At 41.8% G+C, this 15,760-nt stretch overlaps 1 pseudogene and 1 gene segment (V, D, J or C); one reads left to right on the top strand and one right to left on the bottom strand.

Annotated features, from left to right (window-relative positions):
• The window catches only part of LOC114639722, a 586,704-nt gene extending 579,613 nt beyond the window's left edge, over positions 1 to 7,091 (bottom strand).
• On the top strand, positions 3,367 to 4,620 carry LOC114639726 (annotated as a pseudogene).
• Positions 7,092 to 15,760: the final 8,669 nt, after the last annotated feature.

Genomic DNA, 15,760 nt, shown 5'->3' with positions numbered 1-15,760 from the left:
AAGCTTAACATTGGTGGAGAGATAACTCCAGTGAAAAGCACTTGCTGCTAAGGATTAAGGCAGAAGCTCAGCTCCCAGGACCCATTTGACAAGCTAAGTGACCTGCAAAAACTCAAACTTCAGCCTTGAGGGATTGGACATAATCTTTGGCCTTCACATGCACACAGGTGTGACTAACCATGTATAATCACAAGTCTTCGTATACTCACACAGATGTGGGTGCTAACATGAGCATGTGTGTGCATAAACACACACGCAGTCAATCAATATATATATATATATAATTTATATATATTATATATATATTCAAATATATTATATTATATATAATCAAAATATATATAATTTATATATATATATATATATATATATATATATATATATATATATATGAAGTTATCCCACTCAAGGTGGCAATACCCCATCAAGAGACAGATCATCTAATAAGAAATCAAATGCCAGACATGAGAAACTTCTTTCCATATGTTGATCATGAGAATCCAAGAGGCTCTAGGAAGAGTGCTAGCTACTCCTGTTGCCCTTGGATCCCAGAGATTGAAGGTAAACCCCTACTGAATAGCCAATGCACATTGGTCCTAGGACTTGAAAGACTTAAACTGCATCTGACCTGAAAACCTCACTGTTGACCACTATTAATAACATCAGAAGGTGCTATTTAAGTTGCCAAAGGGGGGAAGCATCAACACTTCTCTCTTGATGTGAACCACATTATGAACCACATAGGTGAGCAACCCTGCAAGGTACTTACAAAGGTACAATGGTGGCAGTAATAACTTGGTTGTAACCAATGCCTCTCTAATGGGACTTATGACCCCCTCCACAAGAGGGAAATCCAGCTTGGCATTAAAAGGCAGCTAACTATTCAGACCTTATGACATTATAGGTCTTAGAGGAGAATCTACTATCACCACTTACTAAACCAGAAAACTTTTTAACTAGTCTAAATACTTCTCCTTCTGTAGCTCTCCTGCCTCTCATGGAAGTTTTCCTTTGCAGCAGATGGAGACTGTTATAGGAAACCAACCCTGGTCAAAATACAGAGAACAAGCAATCATTGGATGGTCAGCCCCTCAAATACATCTACAACAAGACGCCTGCACTGAATGCTCAGAAAACACTAGAGAAAAGAAGGCAGCAAGCAAATGTAAGAGCTGGAAGACCAGGAAGTCTACTGCAAGACTGTCTGATAGAAATGATGGGGAAGCAATACTCTTGGATGATGCCAAAACAGATTGCATAACAAGTCCTGAACAAGGATGGTGCCAATAGGCATGGTAGATATCATGGAGCCCCATGTCTAGACAAAGAACTACAGACAACTAAGTACTGATGACAGGGACAAATGGACATCCCCAGGGTAGAGCCCTTGATAAATGCTACAGTAACAAGTGGTCAGCACAGAAATTATACAGACACACATCAGACTCAACAGGTTATATTTATATAGTCATGTGCATATGCTTGAGTTTTGTGTGCGTGTGTGCGTGTGTGTGTGTGTGTGTGTGTTGTATGTGTGTGTAAAAGAAAAATCATAGAAAAAGTGGCCATGGATTTGAAGTTATTATTGGAGAGCTTAGGTGAGGCTGGACATAGAAGACACAAAAGGTGTTTCAGGGAGGAAAGAGAAGGGGAAAATGAGGTAAATATGTTTTAATTAAAATAAAAATAACGCCAGGCGGTGGTGGTGCACGTCTTTAATCCCAGCACGGAGGCAGAGGCAGGCGGATTTCTGAGTTCGAGGCCAGCCTGGTCTACGAGTGAGTTCCAGGACAGCCAGGGCTACACAGAGAAACCCTGTCTCGAAAAACAACAACAACAAAATAATAATAATAAATAATAAATAATAATAACAACAAATCAAAGTTAGCAAGTCAATCTGTGATAAGGCCTGAGGGGTCGTCTCAGAACAAAACAGTAGTCATTCTTTTTTATTTTTATTTATTGCCTCATAAAACAGGTTTTGCATGCAATATTTCTAATCATATTCTTTCCCCTAACCCAACATCCCCCAAATCCTCCCCACCTCCTACCTAACCCAACTCATGATCTGTCTCTCAAAACAATTATTTTTTAAAAAAATCTAATAGATTAAAAAACAATGAAAAGACCAAAACAAAACAAGACAGACAAACAAAACAAAAGCACAGAGAGTACATGGACTCCATTATGTGTTAGTGAACTCCTCCTGTGCAAGGAACACTCCTGCCTGGAGTGTGGTTGAAATGCAGACTACCATGCAAATTAGGGTAATCAAGATTATAAGAGTCTTTTCATTTTTGGCCAGTTGTAGGGCCCCGAAGAGCTGTTATGCCCTGGCTGAGACTTTCTGTGTGCTGTTGTCTACTAAGTAACATTCTGCTGTTCCTCTAAGATCAAAACATCCTGATGTAGGCATGATATCCCAGGAAGGGAATTTACACTTGACATCAGATTGTTCCCCAGTTGAGTTCCTGTTTTTCCTTGAGTTTGTGTTTTTCCTTCCCTGGTTTGGTGTATATATTGAACCTGCTCAGTAAAAGCTTTGGCATTCTCTCATAACAAATGACCAGAGTCTGTGTCTTCCTTTAATCCCCCATGCCTATGCCCGAGCTCAGTACTGTGGCAGCACTGGTGCTGTCAAGTGGAGGTCCTACTGAGATCAGGAAAGAGAGGAGAACATGACGGGATCCTTCCTGAAAGAAGCTGGCTAGCTCAGTAAGTGGAGCATATTGGAGAAGCAGGATGATCAAACTGAAAGTAGTAAGTAACACTACGTTTTGATTGCACCATGGGGCCTAGGAGTTCCTCCCTACAAGTAGTGGCACAGGATGATGCAACTAAGAAATCCTTGCATGAGGTGGAGAATAGCTCCTGTTCTGAGGATGAGAAATTTTAGAAAACGAAAAATTGAAGAAATGCAAGGTCAAAAAATTGGAAGGGGACCCTGGATAAGGGGAAGCGAGAGCAGACGAGCAACTCAGTCCCCGGGTGGAGGCAGTGGCACCTGGGACAGCACAATGGCGGGGCCAGGGGCATTTCTGCTGCTATAGTAGCAGTGGTGGTGGGCGGCTGCAGGAGCTTCGGAGGCCACGGTCCACACCAGCCATGCCAAATAAAAACAAGAATGAGAAAGAACCACCAAAACTGGTGAAAAGTGGAAAAGGTTCAAAAGGACAAGATACAGCAGAAGCATAGATAGCCAGCAGGAAAAACAGCCTCGCAGCTGTCCAGTCTTCAACACCTTCTAAAATAAAAGTACCAGTCCCTCAGCCAATCGTAGTCCCCGTGAAGAAAAACAAATGGCAGAACTCTTCATGGTTTACTGTCAGCAATAATAGAGAACTCCAAAAACTCCCATCTTTACAAGAAGTTCCTCCTGAGGGTCAAGAGAAGATTTTCATCCAGAAGCTATGTCAGTGTTGTGTCCTCTTTGACTTTGCTTCTGACCCATTGAGTGACCTGAAATGGAAAGAAGTAAAGTGAGCTGCGCTAAGCGAAATGGTGGAACATATCACCCACAACTGGAACACAATCACAGAGCCCACTTACCCCGAAGCCGTCCACATGTTTGCAGGCTTCGAACCTTGCCACCCTCCTCCAATCCTATGGGAGCAGAATTCGACCCAGGAGAAGATGAACCAACGTTAGAAGCAGCCTGACCTCATCCACAGCTTGTTTATGAATTTTTCTTAAGATTTTTAGAGTCTCCAGATTTCCAGCCAAATATAGCAAAGAAATATATTGATCAGAAGTTTGTATTGCAGCTTCTAGAACTCTTTGACAGCGAGGATCCTCAGGCGAGAGATTTTCTAAAAACAACCCTGCACAGAATTTATGTGAAGTTCTTAGGCCTGGACGCTTACATCAGGAAACAGATCGATTATATATTTTATAGGTTTATCTATGAGAGAGCACCACAATGGCATAGTAGAATTACTGGAGATCCTGGGAAGTATAATTAATGGATTTGCCTTACCACTAAAGAAAGAGCACAAGATTTTCCTGTTGAAGGTGTTGCTGCCCTTGCACAAAGTGAGATCCCTGAGTGTCTACTATCCCAAGCTGGCATACTGTGTCATGCAATTTTTAGAGAAGGACACCTCACCGAACCAGTGGTAATGGCACTTCTCAAATACTGGCCAAAGACTCACAGTCCATAAGAAGTAATGTTCTTAAATGAATTAGAAGAAATTTTAGATGTAATTGAACCATCAGAATTTGTGAAGATCATGGAGTCTCTTTTCCAACAGTCAGCCAAATGTATTTCCAGCTCTCACTTCCAGGTGGCAGAGTGGGCACTCTATAACTGGAATAATGAGTACATCGTGAGTTCAATCAGTGATAATGCAGAGAAAATTCTGCCTATCATGTTTCCATTCTTATACCACAACTCAGAGACCCCACTAGAACAAGACAATACACGGCTTGATATACAATGCTCTGAAACTCATCATGGGGATGAACCAGAGACTCTTCGATGACTGCACCCAGCAGTTCAAAGCAGAGAAACTCAAAGAGAAGCTAAAAATGAAAGAGCAAGAAAAAAGCATGGGTTAAAATAGAAAATCTAGCCAAAAGCGAATTCCCAGGTATTAAAAGAGAGTAACTCGGGAGTGTTGAGGCTTTGTGTGACACCTCCTAGGAAGGAGATGAAGATGAGACCTTGAAAACGAGAGAGAGAGGGTTTTAAAAAAGCAGTTGTCCTCTCTCAGGCCGTGTTAGCAAAAGAGAAAGAAAAGATTGTTTCAGAGCCCTCCTGAGCCTAGAGAAGGAGAAGCAGGAGAGTGAGGAGCTTCTGTGTTCAGATGTTAAGTGATGCCACTCACTGTCACAGGAGCATGGCCATAGATGCTGTTCTGCAGTTATTGTTAGTTTTCATTAAAACAAAGCCCCTCTGTAAATGATCTTTCTCTCACAAAACCATCACTAGGTGAGTATGGCCCAAGCTAACATTTCTTTTCTCAGACACTGATGGCATGAAGACATCCCTGCCTTGAATGTATGCTGAAAATGCATCTGGCAAAGAAATTTATGTCAAATCTCAAACTCTAAAAGCAGATTTTTGCTTGCCCTCCGCAGGAAGACACTGAAGTGGTGATTATTATGTTACTCTACATCAACCTGGTATAACTGTCTCTGAGCTCTCTTTAAATAATTTCCAGCCTTTCACTCCAGAGGAAGCTCAGGGTTCTGTCCTGAGGTATTCAGAGTTCCCAAATTCTCTGTTCTGCATCCTTACATATGCCTTCACTCTCTTGCTGACTTCCAAGCTTGGTGTTTGTATTCAGTAAATCCTATCCCAATCAGATACAAATACTGTTTCCAATTTTTGACTCTAGTTTAAAATGTGACAAGGATAGAAGATTTTAAAGAATGAGGAGGTCACCTACTGGTATTTTGATATATATCTCCTATGCTAAAAGCTAACTAACTTTATTTTCCTTTGTAACTTCCCCTTTTTGGTGCTGAAAAAAATATTTACTGTGGATGAGAAAGAGAACTTATAGACTTCACATTCTTAAATTAAATATCTTCAACAGTGCTTTTGTTCATTATTCTTTCCTGATACAGAGTTCTACTATGTTGCTCAGGCTAGATTCTCAATCCTAGGCTCAAACATTCCTCCTAACTTGACTTCCTAGGTAGTTTAGGGCTACCACAACCATCAACTCTGTGACAAGAAAATATTTAAGCTTATAAAACAATTAAAGTTTTCCATTAGAAATCCAGTTGGTAGTTCTATAGCACTAAATGAGTAAACCTAGCAAGTGTTACGTGTTAAGAGGTCCCTTTTCAATTCTGTGCATTACTAATGGCCGTAAAGAGACCAACTGCTTTTATATGATAGAAAATTCACATCCAATTTATATTTCGTTCATCTATGAAATATACATGGGAAATGATTTCTTTAGAAGGTTATGTATTTTCAGTATATGTGGAAATTGAATTCTTCCTTCCCCACTGTTGTCATTTATCTATTGTAGACATGACTGCATCCTTGTGAATATCTCCTGGTTTATATACTTGAATTTCTTGAAGGTACATGAGGATATGAGAGGCAAAACAAAAGGAAGTAGAAGTCTGTGGTCGTGTAAATCACCACTTCTCTGATCATGAGAGGAGATTAAGGTAAAAGAAAAATCTATGTGATTTCTAACCCAGAAGCCAAAGTCAAGGCCTCCTAATGCTGGGCTGTAACAACACATATTCATAATGCTGTTGACAAGAGTGCAGGGAAGCAGGCCTTTGTAATGTACAGTTGCCACAAACAAACCACACAGAGAACTATTTATACAACCACTCAGGAAAGCAATTTGTCTGCGCTAGTTAAGGAAATAGATGTAAACCTCCAGCTGCAAAGGGAGACTGGAGAAAGCAAGTCATGACTCCAGCTTGGTCTATCTCTAGCCCAGTGGTCTAATCCTTACACTCACTGAGTGACCCCTTCACCTGATCCTGCAAATGAAACTTCCCCTGCATCTCTGCCAGGCTCAGCCTACAGCAGGTCTTTGCTGGAGCCTCAGCTGCAGGTTTGGGTATAGGCTGCAGGTGCCTGGGGAGCACTGTGCACTTGCTGCGCAGAAGTAGGTGGCTGAGTCTCCAGGCTGAGAGTCTGCGATGTGTAAGGAGAACTGTTTCTCACTTTTACTGAAGAAGACTGTGAATCGTCCATCTTCCTTTTTACTGGACACTGATCGTATGGCTATCAGGAGTGCAGGTCCTTCCTCAGTACCATGGCACTGCCGGTACCATGGGAAGTAGTCAAAAGTGCTGTCCTCATAACTGCAGTTCAGAACTATGTTTCCTCCTTCCTGGACTGTCAGTGATTGGGGACTTTGTCTCACCTGCTGCTGGTCACGTCGCTCCTTCTGCTGGCCACTCACCCCTGTGTAGAGAAATAACAACTGTTGTTAGGTTCCCAGGGATGTACTTCCTGCTTAGATATCATGACTTGCCTGGTGCCCCAATTCTCTCCTGCTTCCACATTAATCCCACATCCTCAGGTTTTTTCTCCATGACTCACCAGCCAGGTGAAGACCTAAGACTAAAACCAATGCTGTCAGGATCTTGTCCATTTCTCCTAGACTGAAGCTTGAGGGGAACTCAGGTGGCCTTTTATCTCCCACAGAACACTGACTCCAACCTCACAGGCACCTCAGTTCTTTCAGCAGGCTCCACCCTTCACAGACACTTTGACTGAAGTTCTTTCTGACATAGGAAACACTTCCCATTCTGTTTAAATTTAATATCATTGAAACAGCAACTGAGAATTAGAAATCCCTTCCTTTAAATTTTATCATTATACACTGTTGGTAGAAGTATGTATTAATATAGCTACTAAGAATAGGAGTTTGAATTTTTTGAATGAATGAAAGAAAAGAAAGAAAGAGAGGGGAAAGGAAAGAAGGAAGGAAGGAAGGAAGGAAGGAAGGAAGGAAGGAAGGAAGGAAGGGAAGGAAGACCAATTATCCAGTTAATACCACATATGAGCATTTATCTAGGGGAACTGAGGTCATCATATAAGAGAGATACCTGAATATGCACATTTATTTTAGCACCATTAGCCGTTGCCAAGACGTAGGTGCAACCAACGTACCACCTGCCTACTGATGAATGGAGAAAATCTTGTACCAAAAACAACAGAGTAATATTCATCCACGAGGAAATATTTGCTCATGATACCCTTAGGAACATGGATGGGGCTGAAGGACATGATATTATAAATAAAGCACACATATAGAGACACACAGCACATAAATGTTGACAAAAATTATCTATCACAACTTACTACCTGCCAACCTGATTCATAAAAACAACATTATTAAACCACAATCTTTCCTTTCTTGTTGATCCTCAAGTTCTCATTTTAGTATCACAATATAAAACAAAATATAACTTTTAAATAACCAGTCTTTTAAAAATTTCAAAGACATTAAAGGTACTTTTTTTTTAATATCTAAAGTCTTCTAACACTGTGTTCCTGTAAAATCCAAAGCAAGTTACAAACTTCTTGTTCCAAGTGGCAAGAACCAGAGTACACTTAAATCAAACAAAGCAAATTCCTGATGTCTAGCCTTAGCTTCCTCCCATGTTCCCTTCAGTCCTCCAGCTTCTGCTCTGCAAAACCTGTATCATATGTGAGACTCTTACACATGGCCAAGTTGGTTTTACAGTTGAAACCCTGATCTCCCCAGACCACAGATTCTGTGAGTGGAACCTTAGGAGATAATTCCAAGATTTGCTTCAATTAATCTAATCCCATATTCATTACAGTTGATTCTTCAGCACCAGCTAATAAGGATCAATTGTCCCAATAAAGCAGAGGTTTCATTTGCACAGTTTCTTAATTTAAAGCATCCAATCCAAAGTCTTGGTAGAGTTTTCTCTTCTCTTTTAAATTTCCCAAGCCAACCCTACATTATCTGTACATCTCACAACATTCTTATGTTCTAACCTTCTAGCAAAGGAGCTCATTAAATTCTGAACACTTAATGGCTTTCTAATCTCAAATTCCAAAACACTCCCACAATCTTTCCCAATGGCAGCATGGTCAGGTTCATCACAGCCACACCCTCACGCTCCTGTGATCAATTTCTGTATTAATTACTTCCTGCTGCTGTGATGAAACTCTGACCTCCCCCCCAAAAAAAGAAGTTATTATATCTTACCAGTCCTACATTACAATCCTGCACTGAGGGTGGTTGCGACAGGATATGAAGCAGAGAAAATGGAGGAACAGAGGCTTCCAGTCCATGGCCCGCTCAGCTTGATTTCTAATACAACACAGGCCCATCTGCCCAAAGTGGAGTGACCCCTCCCATATCAAGCATGAAGAACATACCTACATAACATGTTCACCTGCCAATCTGAGGGGAACAACTCCCCCACTGGGGTTATCCCTTCCTGAGTATCTCTACTTTGCATCAATTTGACAGGAAAAAAAAAATAACCAGAACTCTGCTATTGGCTAGTTTAGACCCATAGATGACCCCTATCAAACATTATAGGACGTTAAAAGTGTTCTTGATTACCCTCCAGAATTTGATGGTAAGTGCTAGTTGCTGAAGATATCACATAAGTGAATCATAGAACTTGGATAAATGAAGCTAGTACTGACTTGGACACTTCGTCCTTACTGGATAGGTGAAGGATCTCTGATACTTCCAGGAAGAGTGGGTGATTTAAAACAATTGTACTGACTATTTCTAAGGTTTTCATCGGATATTTTAAGACTGTGACTGAATATAGAGACTTGAAAACTGAAAAAGTCAAACAAGCATGAGGAAGAAGTGCTACGCATTTGCTGAGTGTCTGACTTCCTACTGGGTGGGTTGTGTTTCCGTGCCTTTCCCAACAAGCACAATTCCAGTCTCTGAGCTAGTCTCAGCACTCAGGAACAGAAAACTAAAGACTACAAAAGCTACCTGTGTGCCTAGACAAGATGACGAAAGAAAGGGAGTGGACACTGCTTCCCGATCCACTCAGAGAAGATTCTGATGGAGGAGAAGATTGAACTAGCTTCAAATGATGAGTAGATTTCCCAGCAGAAAGGACATGTAACGTAATTCTAGGCACATGTTATATCAGTGAGGCAGGAGAAGGACCACATGTGGATGACAACCTTAGAAATGTGTATTAGAAATGTTAATGTGGCCTTGAAGGATAGCATGCATCTTCACAGTGTTCACTTGCAAATTCCTGTTTATCAGCACTATGAGCCAAGGATTAACAGATATAATATAGGTAAAGGACTGGATAGATACATGGATTTGATCTCTAATTATAGAAGATAAGGCTTTACTTATTTTAAACAATTTAAATCACAGCTTACTGAGGAGTATGTAGGAGAGCCAGAGCCTTCAGCTGCTCTGAAGCAGCACTGCCCCCCTGTGACCACATTGAAGGTCTTCACTAAACAGTTTTCTGAGCTTAAAGCCCAGGCCTTATGCATTGACTCTTTCTCTCGGGACAACATTTTTGAGATGGAAAGAGATTTTGTCTATGTTGCCGTCAGCTATAGCATGGTTTTCTTTCCTTCCCCTCCAGCCTTTTCTCCATGCACCATCATGAGTCTCCATCTTTCTATCTTGCCTAAAACTACTTCCTTCTGGAAAACGAGGGAGGACACACAGAAGAAATGAAAAAATGAAAATGCATATTACTTATATTAAACCATTGTAAAATAAATTACAGTTGAATTTGACATGAGTTTCGTTTTATTTACCCCTTATACAGACCACCTGTACAAATGATGAGTATAAAACCATAAACATATTTTTTTCACTAATTTTTATATTTTTCTTAGTTTTTGGAGATATATATAATCACATCAATCCCTCTTCCTTTTCTTCTTCCCCAAACTGCCCATCTATTTTTCCTTGCTCTTTCAAATATATGGCCTCTGTTTTCATTAATTGTTGTTACATATGTGTATATATAATTATTCATAAATACATAAATACAACAACTTGTTCAGTGTATGTAATGTTACTTGTATGTATGTTTTCAGGACTCACCAGTCAGTATTGGAAAACAATTGGGATGCTCATCTCAGGGAAAGACTATTTCCTCACCATCAGCATTCTCAGTTTCCAGTAATTCATTGTCTAAGATTGAAACTGTGTGTGCTTTCCCCATCCACTTTAGCTGTTGTGTTTCAGCTCATGCTGAGGCGTTATGTTGGTGAGCCCTCATCTGTGCAGCTTCCAATATTCCTACAAGACACAATTACACAGCAAAGCCCTGCTCCTCTGGCTCTTGTCATCTTTCCTCCTGTAGTCTTCAACGTTTCCTGAGCCTCAGCAGGAGCAGGGGATTTACTGTAGACACATGTACTGTTACTAGGCTCCACAGCTCTGCACCTTGATTTGTTGTGGTTTTCTGCAATGGCCTCCATCTTCTAGTAAAGTCATGAATCTTGAAGGAGACCCTACAACCACCACTGTACTAAACCAGATAATCCCTAACTGCATTCTAAGTATTTGTCCTTATCCTGTATATGTTCATTTAAAGAGTCTGTTCATCTTGCTCATTATAGAAGGAGTCAAACATTCTCTTTTATCAAGTTGTGAAAACTTTTAAAATATTCTATTTAAAGTTATTTAAACTATATGTATTTATGTATATAGTAAGTTATATATATTTTTAACAATATATGTTTGAGTACTTTTTTATACTTTCTAGTCTCTTTATTTTCTTAAAGATGTTCAGATATCTTCTTAGAAAAGCTCAAAGCAATGATAAGTAAAGATAAATGAATGAAAAGATAACTCAAAATAATGAATTGGAAGATTCAGTAGCTTCAATGTACCCCAAAGTTTTCTATAAATTCAATAAAATAGCACTATATCTCCAAGCAGCATTATTTTTTGGTGTATTAAATGGAGACGAGTCCACTGTGAGTGCCATCATTCTGTGGGAAAGTGGTCCAGGTTTATGTAAGGAAGCTAGTTAAGGATGTGAGTGAGCTAACAACAGACTTTCTCGATGGTTTCTGTTTTAATCTCCTGTTTGCATTCCTGCTTGATTACCACCCATGATTGTTGGGAGCTGACTCCTAGCTGAAAGTGGCTATCATCTTTGCAGCCGTCTCAGGCCATATACCCTGACAAGAGACTTGTTTTCAACAGCCTACAACAGCTGAGCACACTCTGATAAACATCTTGTTTTTCTCACATATCTTGTTTTGTTGTTTAATGCTCCCAGCTGTAAGGAGCACGTGGTAAAGTGTCTTCAGCTGTATTCCCCTGCTTGTGCTTATATATACCCATTATTTCCTTTCAATAAACGGGACTTGCTCACATAGCCTGTCTTGTTTCTATTCTTCGAGTCTCTTGCCCCTCTATTCCTACTCTTGCTAGACCCTGTTGACTGACTCGAACGGGTTGAGACAAATGATGAACTATGACCTGGAAGCAAAAGTTTAATAAGCTCTTTCTCCCTCAAGGTTGCTTTTTTCTCAGTGTTTTAGTACAGCAGCAGGAAGAGCATTAGAGCATCCAGCTATCTGTACATCCTAGCTTACATGGCTTGATCTTGTTGCTGCTGTAGTTTGATTTCTCCTCACTAACCCTGACCCTGACCACAGTAGTTCTACCTGGGTGCCTGCTTTTGCTTTACATTCCTTTTCTCCTCACCACTTCTTGCCCTTTCATCCCTGATTAGGAACAGAGAAAGAGATACAGATGGCTGTCATTGCAGTGTCCACAGAGTCCTGAGCACACCCATGTCCTCTGAGAAGGTGGGAGCTCTGCAGGACTCCTGAGCTGCTCTCCCCACCCCTCTTCTCAGGTGTCCTGAATGCTGACAGCCAGACTCACAGCAAACAAGGGTGCACAGAAGCCCCAGCTGCCATTTCTGCACAATGTGGTTTAAATGATCGCATTGAGTCAATCCTTCTGTCAGCTTCTCTGTTAGTTCTAGAATGGACACTCATGCCTCAAGAAGATGTATGTGTTGAACAATGAAGATAAAGATCAAAGTCCTGAATGTCCTGGGCCAAAGCTTACCTGAAGTTAAAACTCTACAAATATAAGAAAGGCATATTAAACCAGACAGATATTCTTTGGGGCTTCCTGATGTCTTGTGACTGCGAAGGGACACACCCACCCAGCTGAAGGTTTGTGTACAGACTGCAGGTGTGTGAGGAGCACTGTGGTTCCATAGCACAGAGATAAGTGCCTGAGTCTGTGGTCTGGGAGGAGGAGATGTGCAGAGAGCTTCGAAATTCTCTAGTGACTGTGGTGGATGTCAGTCTTCCACTCTGCTTTGTCCCAGAAGGATTGTAGAACAGGCTGACAAGGCTTCCCCCAGAACGTTGGTAAAACCACTGCAGCTGAGTTGCTATAGAGGAAAAGTTACACTGCAGCTCTGCGTTCTCTCCCTCCTGCAGAACCAAGGACACAGGACTCTGATGCACTTGCTGCCCTTTCACCCCTGATTAGAAACAGAGAAAGAGACACAGATGGCTGTCATTGCAGTGTCCACAGAGTCCTGAGCACACCCATGTCCTCTGAGAAGGTGGGAGCTCTCCTGAGCTGCTCTCCCCACCCCTCCATGTGCTGAGCCAGAGCCTCTCAGGTGCCCTGAATGCTGACAGCCAGACTCACAGCAAACATGGGTGCACAGGAGCCCCAGCAGAGAGCACAGCAGCATCTTCATAGTGCTTGTGTGGCTGCTGGAGACAGAAGCAAGTACCAACTCCTGGGCTGTGGTGTCAGGGTGGCTGTTGAAGTGTCCCCTCCTCCTGCAACTAGTCAGCTCCACCCAGGAACCCTGTCAAATCATACCCTTGAGTTCCTTCCCAGCCTTCAGAGCCTAAAGCTCCTTCCAAACTAGATCTGGCTGAGAGTCTAGTTGGAGAACAGTGAGGGGTGGGGGACATTTTGAGATGACCCTGGGGTTGTATGGAGTTAGGAAATCAGAAACAGGGTAAGACCAGGAGCATCTAAAGAGAACATGCCTTGGCTGCACAGGATCCTGGAAACTCAGAGAAACAACTACCAGAATACAGGTGCATGTTCTCACTAAAGACCCTGTAATGGGGCCTGAAAGGTGGCTCAGCAGATAAGGGTGCTTGTTGTTCTTGCAGGACCTTAGATTCCTTCCTAACATCTGTATCAGGTGCCTCACAGCTGCCTGCAACTCCAGCTCCAGGGATTCTGATGCTCTCTTCTGTCTTCCTCAGAACCTGTACACAGCTACCAGACGTTGACATAGACTCACTCTCACACCTTCCAAAAAACAATCTTCTCTGTGAAATAATTTAAGTGAAATCACTGAAGTAGGGCAAAAAGAAAGAAAGAAACAGGAACATAAAGATATAGCATCAGTGTAATGGTTTCCTAGTTTTGAAATGCATTTTAAAAAGTGGGATGGGACACTCCTGTAACAGTCAAAGTGTGTCCTCAATACTGTAGCAAAATGTGACCCCATAAGAAGGAAGTGCACCAGGGAAAACTAATGCAGGGCTGCTGCATTCCAGAGTGACAGTGTGCTGGTGCACATGGTGACTGCAGAAAACCATGGACTTGCACTCATAGCAACAGAGGAATGCATTTTAAAATTTCATCATAAAGAAGGTTACTTGAGAAATGAGACTAGTAATGAAACACACACACACACTCCTCAAAAATAGCTCACAGCAAACCTTATGACATGTAAGCCTGTAATTGTCTCATATGAACTTAAAACAATTAATGACCTCTAGTTTGATCAAAATTCAGTAGTGTAATTTTGTACAATTTAACTTTTGGGTAAAAATGTTCCTCAGGAGTCAGATTTTCCCAACAAGACACAAGTAAGCAGCAGCTAAGATCTATCCTATAGGAATGAAGCACTTCCCAAAATTCCACTTTCTTTGACTGTTGCCTTTAGGAAACACACCAACTCCCTGAAAGTGCCTGAGGCTGGGACTCTGCAAGTCTCAGGTTGTGTCCTCCTCTGCACTTGTGACTCAGGGCAGAGGAGCACCCAGCTCCCTCAGTCCCATTGTCAGAGCATCCTCAGATGGAGAGATGTTCACCCTTCCTGAACTGAATCTGAAAGCCCCCCATTCCTGAGACAAGCTGAATTTCTGTGTAACCTTCAGAAGGCACTGCAGATGCAGGTGAGAGTGTCACACATGCAGGGAAGGACCCTGAGGGACAAGGGATGAGCAGCTGCCCCTCAGCTCCAGAGCAGCTGCTGCACATGCACAGATGTAGCCATCAGACTGGTGCACCCCTGGGCTCTGCATTCTCCTGTAGCATCAGTGCTGTGTGGGGAACTCAGCCATAGGAGGGTCAGAGAGAAGCCACACAGTGTCCTTTCAGTGAAGCTGGACTGAAGCAGAGTGACAGTCACCGAGCTCTCCAAGCTTCAGGATGCACAGCAAGGTCACCAAGGTGAGCAGAGAGCAGCTCACTCCTTCCTGAGATTTTTCCAGAAAGCAAATAAAGCCTGAGAGTGAGAGAGGTATGCAGAGCTTGCTCTAAGCTTAAGGAGGTTTAGATGCCTTCATCCTAATAACATTGGGGAGAGAATTATGAAAAGACACTTTCTTTACCTTGGCCTGCCTCTACCACCGGTGTAAGGTATGTTCTGTCAGAACATTTACTGGAGGTTTTAAAAAATAATTATTTAGTAATTTCATACATGAGCATAATGTATTCAGACCATATTAACCACCCCCACCCTACTCCTCCTACAACTATTTCCAGAATCCACTATATCCCACTCACCCTCCCAAAGCCAGCCAACTAAATTTGGTCAGTAGGACAAGAAGAATGAGCTTAAGAATAAGAAGCAGGGCAGTAGAGCACAGGTGGTATAAAGTTAAATATGCTATGGGGAGAAGGGAATTAAGATGAGAGGAGGATGGCAGGGCAAGGCAGACAAGGAAGATTCCCTTTAGTTCATTCTAATCTAACAGAAAGCCATTTACTTATTAGAAAGGAGTGTCCTCAAGAGGCTCAACTGAGAAATGAGAAGTTCACAACTTCAGTGGGTTTCCCACTGTCCTTGCTGCCTTCCTAGGGTGAATTAGAAGGACTGCTGATTATACTCAGAGAAAGGTTTATGCTGTCTAAGTGTAAAACTTGTGAGGCTTTAAAAGAGAACAAAATAAAGTTATGTACTGAAATTGGAGAAAACTATTTCAGAGTGATAAAATTACAGTATCTTTACCCGTTTCAAAACAAGAGATCGCCTTCTGCCCCTGCCTGCTCCTCCCAGCTGGAGCAGACACAGAGTAGGTCTGCTCCCGTCCTGTGGAGAAACT

The sequence above is a fragment of the Grammomys surdaster genome, unplaced genomic scaffold (genome assembly GCF_004785775.1).
Source record: "Grammomys surdaster isolate TR1022 unplaced genomic scaffold, NIH_TR_1.0 125750, whole genome shotgun sequence".
Taxonomy (NCBI): Eukaryota; Metazoa; Chordata; class Mammalia; order Rodentia; family Muridae; genus Grammomys; species Grammomys surdaster.
This window is presented reverse-complemented; position numbering and strand designations above follow the sequence as displayed.